This window comes from Marmota flaviventris, chromosome 11, assembly GCF_047511675.1.
Source record: "Marmota flaviventris isolate mMarFla1 chromosome 11, mMarFla1.hap1, whole genome shotgun sequence".
Lineage (NCBI taxonomy): Eukaryota > Metazoa > Chordata > Mammalia > Rodentia > Sciuridae > Marmota > Marmota flaviventris.
In genome coordinates this window covers 34831544-34853936 of record NC_092508.1, presented here as the reverse complement: position 1 = coordinate 34853936, position 22393 = coordinate 34831544, and the positions used below count along the sequence as shown (strand labels likewise).

The following is a 22393-nucleotide window of genomic DNA, read 5'->3' as shown; positions in this document are numbered from 1 at the left end:
CTAATAAGAAAACACTGTCGCTGTCACTATTCTCATTTGCATGACTAAGGAAACTTCACCAGTGACTATAGTCATATTAGCTGCATGGCTTTGGGGTTGAGAGAGAGAGATGAAAGAGAAAATCAGAGTATGAAGGAAGGAAGTAGGTTGACCCTGTTCCCTTCCCTGCCTGGGAGGAGGGGCATTTGGGTCATCACAGACTACTCTGGCCATCTGTTGCCTTCAGGTTCTTTCCCATGATGTGGGTTCATTTCCTCCTCTGGTCTTCTCCAGCCCTCACTGGGCCTTGAATTTCAGACCCTCCTGTGCTTTCCATTCTCTTCAATAGGACTCAGATTCTAGTTTCCATCAGTGAAGGAGCTGCCTATTCAGGCTGGAGTCTTCCACTGCAGAAGAGAGCCCTATGTCCAACTCAGATGGCTGTGAAGATGGACACCTCTGAACTTATCCAGCAGGGCAGATTAAGTTTCAGGGAGTATGTTAGTCAGCTTTCCATCATTGTGGCAAAGCACCCGGGGAAATCCACTTAAAAGAAAGAAAGGTTGTTTTGGCTCATGGTTTGAGAAGTTTTGACCATGGTCTGTTGGCTCCATTATTTGGGGGCCTGTAACAAAGTAGTACCTCATGGCAAAGAGCATACAGTAGAACAGAATTTCTTACCTCATGGTGTCTAGGAATGAGAGAGAGAGAGAGAGAGAGAGAGAGAGAGAGAGAGAGAGAGAGGTCCTAATAGCCACTGAAAGGGCACATTCCTAGTGACTTAACTTCCTTCCAATATGTTCTACCCCCTAAAAAATCCACCACCTCCCAATAGCACTACAGGCTGAAAACCAAGACTTCAACACATGAGCAGGAAGCATGAGAAAACTTTTTTCCATATCACAGTCAGAATCTGTCCTGTCAGCTGCAAAGACACCTTTAGGAATCCTGGGTGTAGTGTGCCCTTCACCAGGTACAAGATTACAGAAAATGTGGATTGAGAAATCAATATAGAATGTATGAATTCATACATATACATGCATGTTTGCACTTTCTTATGATAAAAGTAAAAGTCCCTGTAATGAACACTTGACAAATATAGAAAAATATAAAGAAAACCCAAATCTACTGGAAACCTTTCATACATACACATACAATCACTATTAAAGTATATTACAAATATTAAAAACCTAATTCTCAGGCAAATCTAAAGTAAACATGTGTCAGAGACTTATTTTTTTATTTTTAAATTAATTAATTAATTTTAATTAGGTATACATGACAGCAGAATGCATTTTGATTCATTGTACACAATTGCAGCACAACTTTTCATTTCTCTGGTTGTATACAATTTAGCGTTGCACCATATGTGCAGTCATACATGTACCTAGGGTAATGATGTCCATCTCATTCTACCACCTTTCCTGCCCCCCTGTCACCTTCCCACCCCTTTCTCCCCTTTGCACCATCAAAGCTCCTCCATTTTTCCCATGTCCGCTCCATTTTATGGATCAGCATCCACTTATAAGAGAACATTCCGCCTTTGGTTTTTTGGGATTGGCTTACTTCACTTAGTATGGTATTCTCTAACTCCATCCATTTACCGGCAAATGCCATAATTTTATTCTCTGTCAGAGACCTATTTAGCTTATTAATGAGGGGACCAGAGAAATGATTCAACTGAATGAAAATGAACTTGAAATTGAGTATAAAGTCACTGAAAGAATAATGAAAGACGTAGCAGATATAGATAACAGAAGTGGTAAATATCTTAGAGGGAATAAAGCTGTAATCTTTGAGGCTGTCATTTCTGAGGAAAGGAATCATTTGATACTTTACTAAAAAAATAAACTACATGTTACTATGTAACTTAACAGAATCTCAGCCTAATCATTATTAAACAAAAAGTCCTAAAAAAAAAAATGATCCCCTAAAGAACAAGGTAACCATTGACAGGTTTGCTGGACTGTGTTCCAGTGTGACATTAAAAGCACATGAAATCTTCTTTTGACTTTCTCCAAGTTTTGAATAATGTTTTAAACATGCTATTATCATTTTAATAGATTTCCTTCTAATCTTAAGAGTTATTAGGGTGTAATAAAGAAGTAAATAAAAATAAAATGAGTATCATATTGTATCTATAATCCGACATCCCTCTGTTTTTACAAAATAGCACTATCATGAACTTTTCTTCATGTCACTAAATATTTTTCAAAAGGGGATTCTTAACTGAAACAGGTTTTTTATTCAAATGCATAGGCTCTTATTTACTCAACCAATCCTCATTTGAGGGAGCAAACAACATTTTAGCAAGTATTCTAGTACATGAATCTGCACACATTTCCAATTATATCCTTAAGACTGATTCCTACTTGTAGAATTTCTATATCATAGGTTCTTAAAAAGAGCCTAGAGAGATTGTTTCCCATTTCAGCAACCCTTACCTTACCAACATTGGGTATTATGTGTTCTGATCTTTCACAATTTAGAGAAAAATTGTATCTTGTTATTTTGATTAGCATTACTTTATTAGTGAAATTATTTCTTTTTTTTTCAGATGGTCACTAGCCATTTATAGTTCTATTTTGCTTTTATATGATTAAATCTCATAAAAATGAACACTAAAGATAGATTTGAAGGACAAAATTATACCCAAAGGGCTGCTGAAACCTGAAGGAAATATGAGGAAAGTGTTTTTCACTTGCCCTATAGCTAGAAAGAGGATTTAAGGTCATCTGCACATAACCCTCATCACCTCAGGCTAACCCACCAGTGTACACCAACCCTCGTCACCCCAGGCTAACCCACCACTATACACAGAGGGCCACAGGAGAGGACAGAGCAGTGTTCTAATGGTCAATTTTAATTTTCAACTTGATTGGATTAAGATATGCCCAAGATTAAGGAGTTTATGGGTGTGTCAATGAGAGTGTGTCTAGGAATGATTGGCATGTGGGATAGCCAACTGAAATGGAGACCCTCCCTAAGTGTGGGCAGCACTGTCCAATAGTGAAGCCAGATTTACAGATAGGTAGTTAGTATAGTTAGGTAAATCGGGTCTAATGTCAAGTAAGATAAATAAAACAGAGGCCATTATTGAGAATGGAGTCCAGGAAACCAGAGCAACACTTGGGAAATTGAAATGTTAATGTCCCCAAGGCCTGGAACCTATTCTAAGGAACTGTTAATGACACAGCTCCCAGCAAACAGGGAAATGCTGATCAAAGCTGCCTTTTCTGCCCATATTACTCCTTCAGTCCACCTATCACCTACCTTTTGGGCCTTCCCACCTGCCTCCTATCACTGCAAGATAGCGGAAAACAAAGGACAGGAGTGTGGGAAAGCTGAAAGAAGACCTTAGCTAAAAAAAAGGGAAGACCTCCCCCTTCCACGGATTCCACCTTTTGGGTCCCCTTCTTCCTCCGGGGAGAAGTCTTTTCTGCTGCCCTTTAATAAAGCTTCTACTTTCCACTCTAAACTTGCCTCTGCGTGCTTCTCTGGTGTTATACCTCAGCATTTGGGGAAGCAAGGACTCGTCACGTAACAATAGGATAATGGCTTGGATGGGATGAAAGTTGGAAGAACAAGGAAGTGGAAGCAAATGCAAGCTCCATTCTTCTCCAATAGGTTCTTGACTGCAGATGCAGTCTTCTGAGGATATGGGACTCTCACTTCTTCACTCTTCCAAAGTGGTTTCTCCAGAAGCCTTCAGTGTGGGACTAGGGTAGCACCCTTAATCCCTCTTGTTCTGGAGCTTTAGCCTCTTGGACTGTGCAGCTATTGGTTCTTTCAGTTCTCCAGCCTACAGACGGCCATTGTGGACTATTCCAGCTTCTGGTCGCATAAGCTAACCTGATAAATCCCCTGCTTATAATTATACTTCCTGTTGTTTCTGTTCCTTTAGAGGACCCTGAATAATACAATTGTCTAGATTTTTTCCCCAAATAAAGAGCCTGGCCCTCCCTCTCACATCAACTGATGTTCTGAAGTTGGGTTGGTTGTTGGGCTGAGGAGGTTTACCAAATGAAGAAAAGAAACTGTTATTTGGAAAACATCCTGGTGTTCATCCCCAGGGGCACCATGCAACAACTTCAAGGGACAGGAATATCCACTGGGTAACTTCAATTACATGAAATTACAGAATTCGAGAACTGACACTTCTTAAAGATCTTCACTCTTGTGTTATAAAATTTGCCTTCAATGAAGGGAGAGTAAACTTCATCCTCACCCCAGCTCTAAATTCATAGACCCAGATTAGTTAAAAAAAAAATAAAGTCTGCCAGGCATGGTATCATATGCCTGTGATCCTAGTGACTTGGGAGGCTGAGGCTGGAGGATCACAAGTTCAAAGCTAGCCTCAGCAACTTAGTGAGGCCCTAAGCAACTTAGCAAGACCCTGTCTTGAAATTAAAGAAACTAAAAAGGGATGGTGCTATGGCTCTTTGGTTAAGAACCCCTGAGTTCAATATCTAGTACAAAAAAAAGCCTCTAAATTTACAAGTTCAAAAGTTGGTTTAGCTAAAAAGCATGATTTTTGAGGTTCAGAAACGAAAGCCCGAAGAGTTTGAAAATAAATAAGCAAGCAAACAAAAACTTCTGCCCAAAGTTATTTATGGCAGTTCTGGGTCCAGAACTGTGTCTCCCAGTTTCCCACCTGATGCAGTGCTAACTGCCTCCCTGCCTTAAGGGGAACCTCACACAGGCTCCCTAATGGACATGCCAACAATGGGAAATTGTACCTCAAGTGGTATCTTACTAAGAACTGTTTAAACTATGTAGTTTTTCTCATAAAAGTAGAATATCCCATATGCCAGTTCTCTCACAATCAACCTCCCGCTGGTCCAGTCCCCACCTTGCCTCATCCTCATCATATGTACCCTCTTTAGTGTCATGTGGATAAACAATGAGGCTGAAGAAAACTCCAGTTAGAGCTGAACACGGGCTTGAAGCATTTAGAGTAGACAAAGATGTACCCATTTCTTTGTGGTTGCTTCTGACTCATAACACCAATCTACTTTGTGCTTTGTTGTTTTTTTTTTTTAACCCAGTTCATAGATCTCCAGAAGCCCTTGCAAGATCCAGTTGAACGCCCCATCATTCATCAGTCTGGCATTCATCCCACCACAGGGAAGGCAGTGTTTTGTGATGACATGCCTACCTTGGCAGAGGAACCCTTCCTGGCAGTGGTGACCTGCATCAGGCCACATGCTAGAGTTTGTAAGTGACAAGGCAGACTTGCAAACCCAGTAATGCCTAGGAAGCACTTAAGGGCACAGTTATCCATCAGCAATCAACTCAACTTTGCACGCTGAAGTACTTCACACACACATACACACACACACACACACACACATCTCAGGATATACCTCGATAAAATAAAAAGAAGTTAAGAAACTGATTTTGTGTGAATACATTAATAAGCTCCTGTCAAGAGAGGGAGCTGGTATCTGTAGGGCTGGCCATTGTTATCTAAGAATGAAAAGTGTCAAGAACAATTTCCTTGGCTCATGAAAACCCGAAGAGATATGATTCTCTCCCCCTTTTTTTTTTGAAAGATTGTTTTAAGAGGAGCCTGGATTCCTAAAAGTGTCACCAATTGAACATTGTGTCATGGAAACTCAAGGGTACATCTTCCCAGGAAGGGAAGAATACCAAATGCTCTCCTGAGGATCCCCCCTTTTATTTTTTGCCTCTGCACCCAGTGAAACCAATGTGCCCCACTTCCCACAGTGTCAGTATGAAGTAAACACACTTTTTGTGATAGACTTTCTTGGCCCATGTGAATTACAGTGTGGTTCTTGGGATTTGCATATTTACACAGAAGAGGACCATGTGATCCTGCAGCATGCAAGTGGCTTTGTTTTTTCCCCAGTTCCATTGATGCATCCAAGGCCCTGGCATGGCCTGGTGTCCTTGAAGTGATGTTCCCAGTGACAATGGCAGTGAAGAAGACAGACTGTACGCCCAGGACGAGGTAGCACCATAACAGTGCCTAGCATTCTCACAGCAGCTGCTCTTCCTTGGAACCGATTATTTTCCAGGTGACTTTGCACACATGACCATATACAATCCGACTCGTAACGTTAGGTTTCTTATTTGTACTAAGCCTTGTTTTGGAACAGATTTAAAGCAGCTAAGACCCCTGTTAAGTTGACACTGTTCCATTTTAAGATGAAGACATGGAAATTTAGATGGTCTTAGCAAACTGTCTGAGGCCATATAGCTCTGAGTGGCAGAGCCAGAGTGAGAACCCAGACCTATCTCTATGCTACAAGTCACCCACATACCATTCCAGGCATGTCTTCCCCCAACCCCAGTTGGCAAGAGCCTTTCCAGTGCACATTTTCATTCCCTCTTGGCATGTTCTTTGGTCTGTTTTTTTTTTTTTTCTGCAGGTAATTTGCATGGATCAGATTGTCTGTGCTGTGGTTGCAGATTCATATGCCCATGACAAGCAGGCCACAAAAATGATGAAGTTTGTGTATCAAGACATGAAGCCTGTGATTGTGAGTATTCATGTAATGTCAGCATCTGCTTGGCCTTTGGTCAGTTTGGAAATGTCTTTCCAGAAAGTTCCAAAGGATATTGTTTTACTCCTGAAAACCCTTAATCTTGAGTTTTCCATCTGCTATGGAGATACCACAAACTGGAAAACTTATTTTGTCCTGAAATTTTCAATTTTCCTTCCTCTTACCACCAGGTACTTCCATTTGGAAATGTGTCCTCCTAGCCCACAGCAGATTCTAATCATGCCCTGTGTGTCTAAGTACTCCTGAAATGCTTCTGGTTTTCCTTAAAGGGAAAGTCTCAATTCCAAACTTGACATTTGAGTCCTATAAAGTTCAAACCTTTGCTTTTTAGGTAGATTTTAACACTTGTAAATTTGAAATTTATTTCCCTTAGCTCCTGTCCCAGGTTCCAACACCTCAGGTCCTTCACTGCCCTTAAGTTTTGTCCTGTCCCACATTAACTGGCTCAGTCCTCATTGAATGTGCCTTTGTTGCCTGGGCTTTTCTTCACTTTTCGCCAGGTTCCAAGGTAAATCTACAGTGATGCCTTCTGTGCATTCTGCGATAGATCCACTGCAGAGGGACATAGCAACATTGCCTAGAAGTGGGACATTGAGAGGAATCATTTGCATTACATTGGCCAAGGCATGGCAGCCTCTGCTCCTTCTAAGGAGAGAAGCTGAAAATTTGTCCACAGATAAATGCCATGGAATTGCTCTCACTGGAGGTCAGGTTCAAAGTGAAAAAAAAGGAATGATCAGAATTAATTTTAACATACTACCCCATGACACCAACATAAAACAAGATAAAAGGATTAAAAATTAAAAGGTCAAAAGTGAAATAAATCCAAAAAGCAAGCAAGAAAAGCACGGGGGAACTCCTCAATAGTATTTCTGAGTATGACTCAAATTCTAACTTTCATAAAAGATTTATCAGTTCTACTATATAAAGTAGCACACTTCAGCAAAAGAAAAATATAAGCAGTCAAAAAATAAATATCAAGTGGAAAATAGTTGCCATACCATAGGCACAAGTTTCTTAATTGTTCCTGATTTCTTAATTACATAAAAATTTCCTAGAAATGAAAAGGAGAGACTAGAAAAACATGCAAAGAATGCCAGCAGACAGATCACAGGAGTAAATTTTAAAAAAGGGCCCTTATAGGTAGGAAGAGATGCTTAGTCTCTTCCTAAATGAAAAGCTACAATGTTAAGCCATTTTTAGCCTACAAATTGGCAAAGTATATTAAGTTGAAACCACATTCTGTTGCCTTCTTATCTTCCTGATAGAAATGCAAACTAGAACAACTTCTATGAAGAAAGATTTAGCAATATCTATGAAAATTCCAAATGTATATGCCATTTAACCAACAACCCTGCTCTGGGCATTTATCCTACAGCTTAGCTTGTTCACCTGCCAAATAACGTATTTTTAAAGTTTTTCTTTGTACCATTGTTTGCAATAGGAAAATACTAGAAACAAATTGAGTGTCCATCTATTTATATAAGGGAATTCAATGTGGCTGCATATGTAATTTTTTTTAATTGAGGACATTCTCACACTTCAGTGTGAGAGATGAGGAGGAGACCAAAGTCAGAAATCTTGAATTTGGTCACATTGGTAAGATCTGTTATTTATTACCTTCTGTGGGAATAGAAGGATCTCCAAGTTATTCAGATAAGCAAAAGAAAAAATGCAGAAAGGTGTACAAAGCAGGGAGTGTGGTAATATAGATTTATATTTGCTTGCATTTGTATAGAGAAGTTCTGAAAAGATACACAGGAAACTAATGATAGTGGTCCTCTTTGGAAAACAGATGGAGGGACCAAGACTCTTCAACAGATACGTTCAGAATCTGTTTCATTTTTAAACCACTGGAATGCATTGTCTAATTTTGAAAAAAGAAGTTTTAAATGTAAGTTTGAAAAATCCCTTAAATAAATGATAAATCTGGGCTAAGGGTGTGTGTAGTTCAGGGGTAGAACGTTTGCCTAGTGCACATGAAACCCTGCGTTTAATCATAAGGTGCAGAACATAAACAGACTAGAGTTTGAGATCAACTTGACTAAGGAACAAAGGTTATGTTCCTGTGCAGGTCTACGTATTGAAATCATTCTTTTGTAACATATTTATCAAAATCCTAACTAGGAATGAGAGGTAGAGAATTCTGAAGTTTGCCTATAGGGTTTAGACTAATCTAATATTAAGCCTCCATAATAGGTGTGTTTTTGTGAGAATAAAGGTGAAAGAGAAGTCCAAATCCATGAAGGATGAATATGACTGGGTTTCATTATATGGTGAACCTATGTTCTGAAATGTGCCAGCTCAGGAAATGTAGTTGAAAAGTGCAGCTGAACCTATGGAGTCTCTAGGAAGTCATGTTTGAAATCTGCACTGTCCTAGGGAATTGTTAACATTACATGTAGTTTTCAGCATGAGGGTTGTGAAGATGCCCAAAGTCAGAAATCTTGAACTTGTCCACATTGGTAATACCTATTCTTCATTACCTTTCACAGGATGCAATACAACATAAATCATTCATTGGACCTAGAGGGAACGGGGGGGGGGGGGGGGGGCGGGGAACTATGACAAGGAAACATTTCAATGTGTCAGTCAAATCTTTGAAGGTGAATTCTAAAGCCCCTTTTTATCATGGGAGTTTTGGACATATTGATGCTACTTTAATGATATTACTTCTATATTTATTTATTTATTTCTTATTTATCTTAATTCTTCTCATGGAAATTAGAAGAAAAACAATCCAGAATCAAACTCAGAGAGAAGGAAGGAGTTTTACAAAAGAATTTGTACTGGTTCTATAGATTGTAGAAGCCATTTGAGATTTTGAAAAAGAAGGTGACAGGGTCAAAATTGCCCTTGAATGCACCTGGAAGTGCACTTTGGATTGAATGGGAAGAGAATGCCCATCAGAGAACAGGGTCAAAGGTCATTATAGCATGCCAAATGAGAAATTATACTTGTTGCAATAGAGTTGGGCAGGAAATGTAGGTGCAAGAGATAGTCAGGTACTGACTAGGTATGAAGAGCAAAAGGAGAATTCAGAGGACTCTGAAATTATAGATTTGATGAACAGGGGAGAGACGATATCAATAACAATCTGGGGACATTATAACATATTTGAAGGCAAGCAGAAGATGAGGGGTCCCAGGGGCCAGCAGGTGTTCATGGGTGTTATTCGCAGGCAGTTTTGAGAAATACTGGGGCTGGAGATGGGGGTTTGGAAGACCCCATGAAAAAGAATGAAGTTATCAAAAAAGAGAACAATGTCCAAAAATCTACTTAAAAGAAAAAAAATTATATATATATATATTATATATATATATATTATATATATATATATTATATATATATATTATATATATATATATTATATATATATTATTATATATTATATATATATATATATATATAGCTCTCAGATAAAAAGACTAATAAGCTGATACTGAAATCTGATATCAAGAGGGAGGAGAGAAGAGAAAATTGCTATTGTTGAGAGAATAAATTTAATTGAATGAAATTTACCAGACTTTAATTGGGCAAAGAATGATCCTCCAATTGGGCAGCCCTCAGAACTGGAAGAGGTTCAGAAAGCTGTGCTCCACAATGTGGGCAGATATTTATAGATAGGAAACAGAAACAGTCCAGAAACAGCTCAGTTGGTTATATCTCAGGCTGTCTTTATTTGGATGCAGCCTGATCATTGGCAGCCTACGATTGGCTGAAGTTCAGTTTCTGTGATTGTCTAAGACTTACCTGTTAAAAAAAAAACAAAAACAAGAACAAATTTAAATATTCCTAATTAGTCTTTCAGTTAATGTACTAAGTTAGGTTATATTTCATTACCTAGAGACTCAAGGTATGTAGACACCCTCAGACCAAATTTGGTGTAACCTAGTGCTATGATTGGTTAATGAAAATTACAGCCACCAAACTCATAGCAGTTTGAGAAAGATAGAGAATGCCTTAAGACAGAATCTTTACTGGCAGTTGCAGTTAGAGTTATTATTAAATCGCAAATTTCTGTTACCTAGAGAACTAAAATTGGATGAACCAATAAGACCAGGATGTCCCTCCTGGACACAGGGGATTAGAATCAAGGCTGCCCATATATATTTTGATACTAATGATTTCAAAATTTATATCTATGAATTGCTCACTAAATCTTCAACAATGTTTTAAGTTATCTCAATGCTTTTCTAAACCACCTCCTCCTTCTTGAATGGAGACAAATGTTATCTTTGAAAACCCTATGATTAATCATAGACTCTGAGTGTTACTTTCCACTTGGGAGAAATCTAAAAAGAGGGAGAGAGACTTTTCCTCTACTTCTTCTCTCCTTCTCCTCCCTCACATGCACCCTATTTTTCATACATCAAGTCCTATGGAGTTGTTTATTTGTTTTGTGGGGCTGGGGATGAACCCAGGACCTCACACTTGCTAGGCAAGCTCTATTGCTAAGCTATACTCCCAGCTGCGCTGTGGGTTTTAATGAAGTTGAAAGAGATTTCAACTCAGTGGCTGCAGAGTTGTGGTTTGGGGTTTTAGTCTTTCCAGCAAACAGATGAAAAAATTATGTCTGGTAGAATGTCACTTGTTGTACAAGTTTCTGTTTGTTGTGTAGTCAATTCTGCCCCCAGGCAGTTACATTACAGAGGTGGCTTTACCCTTAGGTGAAAGCATCTCATTCTTTGCTCTTCCCTGATGATCAAGATTTGTTGTTCAAGTCAATAAGAATGAGTTTCTAGTTCTTGAGAAAATACTGATGTGGGAAGGCAGGCAAATGGAGCCAGATGCACAGGAGATTTTGAAATTGAATGTAATTGCTCAATTATCTTGCATATAATAAATTACCAATGAACACTTGGCCAAATTATAAGGGTTACTGTAAATCAAGATAGGAAACAAAATGTTGTCCCCATGACCTGAAAGAAAATAATATTAACACTTAGTGAAACGTACTACATTCTGTTTTGAATATATATAAATTAAGTTCCTCTAAAGATAAGCATCTCTGTGCTTTGCTGTGTCTAAAAGGGAAAGTGCACTTTGGTGAACAGGAACATTTTTATATGGAGACTCAAAGTGTATGTGTGGCACCAAAGACAAAGGACAAAGAAATGGACATATACGGGTCAAACCAGAATGCAATGTTCACACAGGTGGGTTTCTTTCCAGTCACGACTTCTGGCATCACAGCTGTAGAACTTCTAAATGAGGCATTGTCATTTTTTTCTGATTTATAGCTGTATAACCAAGATAATGAGGTAATGTTTAATTAAAGGCTGAACATAAGGACAGGGGCCAAGCCTAGCCCTAATTTTTACTAGTTTCCTTTAGTGTTCTGCAAAGTTCTACCCATCCCCACTTTGTCTAAGATGATGACAGCCTCCTACTTCATTAGGGAAAATCATCAGTCCTGAAATGTCCCAGTCTCCATCTGTCCCCATCTTCATTACATGCACAGTCTGCAGGTGAGAGGTCCTCCTTCCCCTCCAGGCCAGTCTTTACACCTGCACCTTTGGTCCCACTTTCTCCCTATCAATCCATAAACTCAAGTCTGATCAAGGAACCTGGTGGCTACTGCTTCTTTCTCTTCCCCTTCTGAAACAAGTTTTTAGAACAGTTGCCTACACTTTCTGCTTCTCATTTGTGCTTCAATTCACTGCTTCTGCCAAGGTCACCAGTTGCCTATTACTTCTCAAATCTAAAAGATGTTCTTCTCTTCCTCCTGGATGTCCCTGCTGCCTTCCACACTGAAGATCACTTGGGCATTGACACTCTTCATGCTCCTGACTTTTCAGATGCTTCTCTCCTGAGTTTCTTTTCATGATGAATAATTGAATTTTTTCAAAATAAAAATTTAAATAGGAAAACATAAAAAGGAAATAAAACATGCTAAACATATAGTGTAAATATACAATACATATATTCCTCTAATAGTCTCCTTCATAATCATCCTTGGGAAATTTAACATTGACAAGCCCTATTTATTTCCTATATGGATGATGTTCAAATTTCTACAATTGACTCACTAATGTCCTGGGTTTTATATTTCGGTTTTTGTTTTTGTCTTCTTCTGATCTAAGATCTAATCCAGGGTCATGAATTGCTGTTTCTTTAATCTCATTTACTCTAAAATAATTTCTAAGACTATGTTTTCTTTCACAGTGTAGATATTTTTGAAGAGTCAAGAAGGACATTCCTTAATTTGGACTTGATAGTGTTTTCTTCCTGATTAGATTCAGGATGAACATTTTTGGCATGAATATTATAGGAATGTATTTTGAGCTTGTCATATCAGGAGGCAGGCACACTATGTTGCTGTGGTCCATTACTGGGGATGTTAAGTTTGGTCATTTGTTGAAAGTGGTACTGTCAGGTTTTTCTTGAGTACAGGTACCTTTTCCCCTTTGTAATGAAGCAACCTGTGGACTGCTAGTTCAAGACTGAGTGTATATATCTTCCCCAGTGGTTCTAGTGTCACTGATGATTCTTCTCGGAAGATTCCAATTCCATTATACATGTACATTTATTACTCAGCACTCTTCCAAAAAGAGCTTCAAACGTTTTTTGTATCAATGTGGACTTGACGATTCTTTTTTTTAAATTGATGTTACAGTGCATTCCAGTTATCATGATTTTTGATCCTCAAATTACCCTGAATTTGGCCAGTAGAAACACTTTCACGCTTTCTTTCTTCAATATTTTGACCTAGAATTTATCAGCTTTTCAGAACTTTCTCCTTGTTACTTTTAAGGGAGAATGGTATTTAGAAACCAAATCTGGTGCTAAGTGTGTTCACTACTCATGGGGTATCAGTACTCTTAGGCTCTCTCAGTGTTCAGAAACAGAACAAAAAAATTTTAAAGAGAAGACCATACTGATCCAATAATTCCATTCCAACACTCCAAGTTTCTCTCTGTTATTCATCCTTTCCATATTTGTGTCTCCCTTCACCCACAGCAAGAACCCTGGTTTCCAACAATATACTTTATATTTATTCATTTGCTCAATCTTATAATACACACAAAATAGTTTCAAAATCACTACTTTCAATACTACCAACAACAAACTAGTAAGTCACGTTTAAGCTTTCTTTGTATTCTTATAACCTTTCCCAGGGACAGACAGTGTGCACAAAGCACTGAATTCAAAGTTTACTTGGCTTAATGTTTCGTGGCGACTTTACACACAGCTGAGTTCATTTTTTCTCTTTATATTCAATTTGAGATGATTTTCCCATTGTAGTTCAATATTTTTATTACCTAAAGCACCTTCATAAATATTAATGGTGGGATATAATGCTTCAGTTATTGGTATTTTACTTCTAAAGTATTTGTGCTTACCTTCAGACTTTATAAGGAATTCTTCATGGATCCCATCGTTTTCACTAATATTACTACTAATTTGCTCTTCCCTAGTATCCTTGCACACTGGAGATTTGATGTACCATCTCCTGCCCACTACCTGCCATGAATTATCTAGGTGTGACCACCCCCACCACACACACCAAATATGAGCTACAAGCTGGGACCCAGGGATTTTAAATCTGCATTTCTATTCCCCTTAGCCCTGGCCATGGTATTTGGGGTGCTCCTGTGATTCACATCAGCTCCAGGCAGAAATGACTCAGCTAATTCCATTTTGGAAAGGAACCAGGGGTCCTGATCCTGGTGCACATGCAATCCATCTCCTGGGAGCTCTTCAAATGTTGATATTTATTTCCCCTTCATAGACTAATGAGATCAAAATTCTGGCTGTGGGCCAACACACACACACACACACACACACACATACATACATACATATATATGTATGTATGTATGTACGGCTTTAGGAGAAGCTTATTTATCAGGTTTGCAAATCCTGGGCACAAGATTCTCAGCTTGCCTCCCAATTCAAATGGCTATTGATATAAATCTATGGAAGAACATTTCCTCCCAGAAATGTATCAAGAATTTGTTATGCATTCATGAGCTATTAGAAATAATTTAAAATCTTATATAACTTAAAGGTACTCATGGAGAACAAAATAGAAATTATATTTGGTGGTGCACTGATGTTCATTTTCAATTCATTCCTCATCCAAGAATTGGTGAATCTTTGGCCCTTTGTAGTTAAGGTCTTTTTCTTCTTTCTCTGCCTCCATTCCATGGTATTTCTGTGTTTCCAGTATCTTTCTTACTCCTACACAGCTCTGTGGACATCACATCTTTGATTTCAGGCCCTTCTCCAAGCACACAGATTATTCTCAGTGTCCACAGACACTGAGTCTATGTATCATCATGTTTCCTCAGAGATACTTCCCTGCTGCTCATTGCAAAGGGTGTCTCCAGCTTTGCCCATGACCTCTCTCCCAGACGCCCTCCAGCCCTACTTTCCACCATTCTGTTCCAAGTACAAGCTCTCCATAGCATTCTGTGCTGGTGGTCACATTCTGCCCAGTGTGACAGAAGGAATTATTTCCTGATTGATGTCTGAGTTAAACATGAATCCTCTATGGAGCAGAAACATAGATAAACATAAAGAATCGAAGTGTCTTTCTGTAAACTTCTTTCTGCCCAGCTGCTGCAGGATTCATATCATCACTTCTCACCTGCTGGTAGGGGTCATTACCAGCTTTCCTCCAACCCACTGGCTTCCACTTCTGCCTCTCCCTGGGTCAGTGGCAGGCCTTGATTTATCTCCATGTCACACGGATGGCTGGCCAGCTCTGCCTGACTGACTCAGGATCATCTTTATTATTTCTCTCTGTATGATGCAGAGTTCCCTCTGACTGTCTTTTCTGGCAGCTCATTTATATGAGATATTAATGCTCATCTCTAAGCATCTCAGCGACCCTTTGTGGGACTCTGGGGGCTGCTGAGCCGAGGACAATGAGGAGCCCAGTATGATCACTTTTGTGATCTATCACTAATACATTTTGAAAAGAAATATTAATTTATTCTCTCAATTGTGACTTTGCAGGCATCTATAGCATTTTCTAAAGTCATCTCCCCAAATAAATAAATATATTTTTATTCTGAGAAACGGGAAAATGTTAGGAAAAATTTCTTTTCCTGTGAATGAACTTCTTGCTCATCATGTGTGTACTGCGTAACATTCTATAACAACTCCAGACCCACAGGAAACGGTGGCTGGTACCTTGGGCATTCCAAAGAACAGGATCAGCTGCCATGGGAAAAGGGCTGATGGATCCTTTGGAGGGAAGTTGAGCACACAAGTGAGTGTTATCTGCGAGCCACGCTCACATGAACCTGGATCCTCTGTATTCCAGTTCTTAGTCCTCCATTCCTATTAAATCCCAGAGTTTTCTCAACAACACATGAGGATAAAGGCCAATGGGCTGCTACCCTTCCAGAACTAATGAAGGAGGGCCACTGTAGCATGAAGAATTGGACACCCTCTGTGCTTCCAGCTGAGTCCACAGTGCTGGGTGGATTCTGAACTAATTATTTTCCTGTATTCATTCCTATCTCTCAGCAAAGGAAATAAGAATAAATGAAAGAGATAATTTGATTCATTGACAGTATTTATTGAGATATGAGCAAAACTTCATCAATATAGAAAGTAAGACAAAAAAAGGATATTAATATTTTGCCTTTGGGTGGCTTACTATTTCTTAAGGACAAAGACACCTGACCATACATTAAAAATTTAGTATATTTGGAAGAACACTTGAGAAACTGCTGACAGCTGTGCTTCCTGGAAGAGCTAGGTAACTGGCCCACCAGAGCAGGAGCTGCAGTTCTCATTAAGCACCCTTTGAACTTTCTGAACTGTGTGACATGCGCATGTATCAGCTATTCAAAAAATAAATTATTTACAGACATTACTGATGCACACAGCTAGTAAAGAGTGCTGTTATAATGCTGGAGGGACCAGATGATAAATTCTGCCTCTCGGAAGCAGACCAGATCATGGACCAACACACACACACACACACACACACACACACACTCACACACACAGTTCTGGAAAAGGATACAAATGCAAAGACATGAGGTGTGTGTTCAATTTTGGTAGTCCCAACCAAATTCAGGTTGATAGTGAGCATGAGAGCTTCATAAATGAGGTAATCGTCACTGACATATTGAAAGAAGGGAAGGTTGAGTCAGTCTGTTGAATGGACAACCTCAGGTTTTTCTGTATAGGTCATAATCAAAATAATGTTTCCAAAAAAAAAACAAAATAATGTTTCCTTAGATGGTGGCTTCTTGAAGGTGGAAATGGTCCAGAAAAGACTCCGGAATTGCAGTAACTACAGTTATCTGGATGCAATGAAATAAAGGCTCAGCCCAGGGGGTGGCTGTTGCAAGAGGAGAATTAGATCCTAGAAATGCTGGAGCGGGAGAAATAATTGGCAGGATTTGAATATGAATTGGTATTAGATGAAGAATGTGAGAAATTAAGACTTAAAACTGAACTTGCAGATATGCTAATTATTGATACCACTAATAAAATGAGGAATCTGGTCAGTAAAATTAATTAAGGAATCACAGAAACTCCAACTTCAGAGGGTTTTTAAAGTCCCAAATTACTCCAAGAGGAAAATCCCATGAATAGGTCTTGACTACTCTTAAAAACTATGAATCATGTCCCCAAACAACCACAAAAGATTGCTCAATCATGGCACCTAAGAAAGATCAATAGAAAAGAAACCCTGAAACATACACACAGCTTCCTAACTGCCTCATTTATCAAAAAGCAGCAATAAACTTGGCGCTTCCTTTTCTTTCTGGGAGTGACTGTGCTCTGAGTCTTTTTTGTATGGCCAATGGGTGACATTGGTTCCTGGAACATTCCACAAACCTGAACTCAAAGTCTCAAATCACTTAAAATTGTGACCCTCTTTCTCTCTTCCTAGGACTGGCTGCCCAATCTATTCTAAAGTGTGAGGATGACATGTTGATAACTGGGGACACTACCCACTAAGGGGAAATATAAGGTCACTGGATGGGACACACTTGCAAATTCAGCAATCCACTTACTTGCAGCTTCACATACGTGCAGTCCTGTGCCCACCTATTTGATGTGATTGATGGATCTTTTTACCAGGCCTTGGTACCATGCAGTGTGACAGCTGAGTCACTGTGCATAAAAGAGGAATACTAATATAGGGACTGGGAGAAAGGCCAAAAGCAAGACGAGAGTGTGAGCAGAAGCTGGCAGCTACAGGTCTCTTCATTTCTGGGGACCTCTGGAATACCAATATGTTAGGATTTGTGGTGAACTTGTCCAAGCTTAGTTCATCTTGTGCATTCATTGATCTAATTATAGACATGATTCCATCTCTTTGAAGGATAGTATACTAGCAGCTTCAATCAGCCTGTTATTTAGAAGGGAACAAAAAATACTGCTAAGAAATAAGCAGTAAAATAAACATCACAAGGCTCCAACTCTAAGCCCTAGAGATTTCGGCCCATAAGAGAGGACCTTTGGTTCTCACAGTCTTATCAACTCTAACTTGAAGCTTGGGTCATTTCTCACTCTGCTGTGGATTAGAAGCAAACCCCTGTTCAGATATCACCCTCGGCAGCTAAGCCCCAAATCCTTACAGATTCAATTCCATCCACACCACAAACTATAGCACATTTCCCATGTGCCACTGTATCTGGCTCATTCCTGCCTGGGTACCTGACGCAGACCTCTAGCCTTAGACATCTCATTCTGAATCATATGACCAGGGATAAGCCTGTCTCCATATTAGACTACTGTCTTCTTCTATGGAAAGAGGTTTCTGTCTTTGCATTTCCATTCTCCTAGTATTAGTATATAAAAGATGCTCTAGAAATACATGTCAAAATTAAGCAGGTGACAGCTGACACTTTTAAAGGAATTGGAAGTCAGGCAGGATGAGGGTCAAGTAAGCTGCTTTCCTTGGAAGGATAATTCTTTCAATAGATAAATACCCTGTGCAGGGTCCTTTAATAAGATTGTCAGAGAGCATCAGTTGAGTCAGCCAAAACAATGAAGGGATTGCCAACTGTCACTAAAAGTAATGGAAGAAATTTGTATATTTAGTCTGAAGAAGAAAAGAGCTAAGGAGCAAGGGTGAGCCCCTCTCCAGAGACAGAAAGTACCCCAGGGAAAGAGGGCTGGACATGTGGGTGACCAAAAGAAAACACATCACTGGTCAACTTAGGACAGACCCCCCTCCCTTCCTGCCCACTCCCTGCAGCCTCTGAGCTAGGGTTCACTGGGTGTTGGGTTCTCCCTTCCACAGCTGCTGTAAACACACCAGAGCTCCACAACACTGACTGGGACTGCAGCCCCCTCTTCCACCTCCTGATGCCTGATTAGACAGCCCAGACAACCCGGATGCAACCCCTCCTCTGAAGACCTGTGGAAGAAGGGTGTAGAACCATTTTCTGTTATGATGGAAGAACAGCCAGAAAAGTGGACACAAGAGGAAGACAGAGTTCCATCCCCTATGAGAGCTGGCTAGCACTGGACCAGCTATCTCCCTGATGCTCTTCCTGTTGGCCAACAGGAGGGATGTTATAGGCCACCTCTCAACTGTTTTACCATGACTCATAAAATACATGTTATGATGAAACCCAGTACACACACACACACACACAATTAATAAATGTGATGCACTGATACTTTCTATCTTTCTCTCTTCTCCTCTCCTCTATTCCCCTATTTCTTCCCCTCTCCTTCTCTTTCATTTATTCTTTTAAATATGCCAGTTCCAACTGAATCAATTGATTTCATTACTTATTAATGAAATAGGTTTAAAGGCACTGAACAAGGTGGATTTCTGTCAGGGTGGCCAAATAGCACATATGTTAGAGCCTTGGAGATGTTTGTAAAAATGCAGACCCCTGTGCCTCACCCAGAAACCCTGCATCTGAATTTCTAGGAACTGTTTGGGACACAGGTATAACTCCTGCAGAAAGCCCTGCCATGGAAGAGTTTGAAACAGATGAACTCTTAACTTCTTTCCAACCTCCTAAATAAGTTATAATGGAATATTGTGCAGATATTAAAGCAAATGAAATGGATCTACATATGCTGATAGAGAAAAATACCCAAGATAGATTATTTAGTAAACAAAATCAAGAGCCGAATGGTGTTTATGCTATTAAACCTTTTGTAAAAACTCATCACCAAATGATGGTATAGTCACACACACACATACACACAAAAAATTCTGAACAAGAATTGTAAGGAACTGATAATTGGTTTCCTTTAAGAACAGGGACAGGGCTAACAAGTGGGCAGGGAGGTGTTCATTCTTTATTTTGTACCTTTCTGAAATATTTGCATTTTTAACTAGGTACATGTACATGTTTGTCACCCCTCCTATGAAATCCTTGAGGCCAGATGTAAGATTATGATATGAATTCCATGTATAATGTGAAATCCTTCGTGGAGTCTGGGCAACACATCCCATTTAGGCGTGATGATATGTATCTCTGCAGCAAAGTATCTGATTATTCACGCTAAGTGATATTTTAAAAAAGACTCTGAATCTCACCCCACTGGATGAGATTGGTGAAATGTCTCCACCAGGGGTTTTGGAATTTAGCATTGCAGGTAAAGGATTGTGAACTTAAATTAGCACTTATCAGTTTTTCTTATAACAACACAGTATGTGAGAGTGAGACTGTAGACACATTTTACACTTTGCTGTATCTTATTCTACAATTCTCTATGTACTTTTGACTCCCCAAGAGCAATTGAGAATAATATGCCAGGAGGAACAAAGAGAAAGTATCCACTAGGATAGAATGTCAATCCCCAAGTGACAACTAACGGTTGAGAAAGTCTGTAACCCAACAAAGAACAATGAATTCTAGATTCTTTTGATTGTTAACAACTTGGGTCAGTTCGTTATTACTTTGCAGATGAGCAGCTTCTTGTTGAATTCAACTCCACAATAGAACAGACGCAAAAGGGAGGACAATGCCCATCAGGCACGCAAAGTGTAACTAGTCAATGCTGCAGGAAATGGTGAGAGGACCCAGTGACAGCGCCTGACATGTTCTAACAACAAGATACGCTTTTAGGTTTCACCTTACTTCACAGTTTTCATGGACCTCATACATGCTAAGCAAGCGCTCTGCTACTGAAGTACAGCCCCCACCCCAGGTGGAACACTTTTAAGGAAGCCATTGGTCAGGTAGCAATGAAACCATGGCTTTATTTTAATTGGCTTTGGGTACTTGATTTGTGACTGTCTCACTGTCCAAGATTCAAGGAGAGATGGCAGGAAGAGCAAATTTCTCCCTTTATTGTCAGGCTGCTGCTCTGGTTCACATCTACACAGATAGATCTGTTTGGTTTGCTCATGGTGAAGTTGAACCAGGACAAACTATTAACACCAAAACGATACAGGTGAGAGAGATTGTTTCAATTTTGCCATCATTCAAAAGTAGACCTTATAAAATTTTCCCACACTCTGTATTATATGAACTTTGGACTTAATGATGCAGCGACCACCTGTACACAGTACCCTTAGGAGCTCATTCTGGACTGCCTGGAAAGGAATCCACTGGAATTTGGAAAGAGGGCTTCACCTTCCTTCTCTAGTTGGAGGGACTTCACCAGAACTCAGTGTCCCAAGGGATCAGTGGTTTTGACCCTTGGCTGCAGCAGCTAGAACTTCTCATGGGCCCCAGAACTCAGGTGCTAGGGAACCAGGCTTCCCAGACAACAACTGAATGTAATTAGCACAGCAAATTCAAACCTCCTGATGCTAGAAAACCTGTTCATTTCCCTACCAACAAGTCCACTTTCTTATGCTCATCCTATAGATAGGGAGTTGAGGTTAAGTCTAGGGGTCTCTTTTCTAGAATGTAGCCTCCTTGCCACATGTCCAGCAGGCCTCTCTGTGGGTGATGAAAAGGAGGAGGATCTGTGCTATGTCTTGCAAAGTCCCCCTTCCCCAATAAAGCCTGCTTTAAATCCTGCCATATAACATCAGGGGTTTTTCCTGTCTGCAGTCACTTGATGGGTTTAGGGTAGAAAGAAGCACTTACCATTTTAAAAATTCTTGGAAGTTTTGATTTGTATGTTTATCCAAATTGTAGGTTTTGAAATCTCCTTATTAACTTTTTAAAACAGAAAAAATAACTTACTAGTTGTAGTTTCACCATGGACTGGTACATTCTGTTTGCTTTTCTGGGCAGGTGGCCAGCCATGAGTTAGAGATACCGAACCCTAGCAAGAAGAACAAAATGATGGTGTCCAACACAGTCAGCACTGTGGCTTCCCCTGGTGCAACGTCAATGGAAAAACTGTGCCAGTGACAATTTCACTGACTCCCATCCTTCTCCATCTCAAAGCCCTTTACCAGAGGAGCCTTCTCTAGTCTGGCAAATTTCTCCTGGTGCTTTTCCACATGAGCCCTGGAGATAAGAGGGTAAAACGCCATCTCCTAATGTGCCTTAGTACCACCCGAAGTAGCAGGCACCAGAGTATTGCTTAGCAACATAAATTCTAATTTTCCTTAATATATTTTAAGAACACCCTAAGACTCTACCTTCACAAAGGCAGGCAACATCACCTCTTTTCCTGAAGCATTACCTGAAATACAGAATATAATAGGACCCACAGAAGGCAGAGCCTCAGGGAGAATCCTTAGGTGAGATCGCTGTATCTTCAGTTCTGTATTAAAGTGCAAGGAGGTTACCCCTTTGAAGGCTTTGAATGTAGTTGTTACCGCTCCTATGCCCTTGCCATTCCACTCTCTATGCCCAAGCAGGACAAAGTTATAACAAGCCCCTACATTGAAGACCTCCTTGTATGAGATCAAAGATAGTTTCAGATGCCTTCTCAGCAGATAGAGAGCAGTTTTGCTGAGCTAAGGGTTCTGGTGTCTGGAAAAAGGCAAGTATGCTACTTTGAAAGGAGACACTTTAATCCCAGCTACT

The 22393-nt window shown here is 39.8% G+C and overlaps 1 pseudogene; it reads left to right on the top strand.

The window, feature by feature from the left end:
- The window catches only part of LOC114083739 (aldehyde oxidase 3-like), an 87849-nt pseudogene that overhangs the window by 32831 nt on the left and 32625 nt on the right, over positions 1 to 22393 (top strand).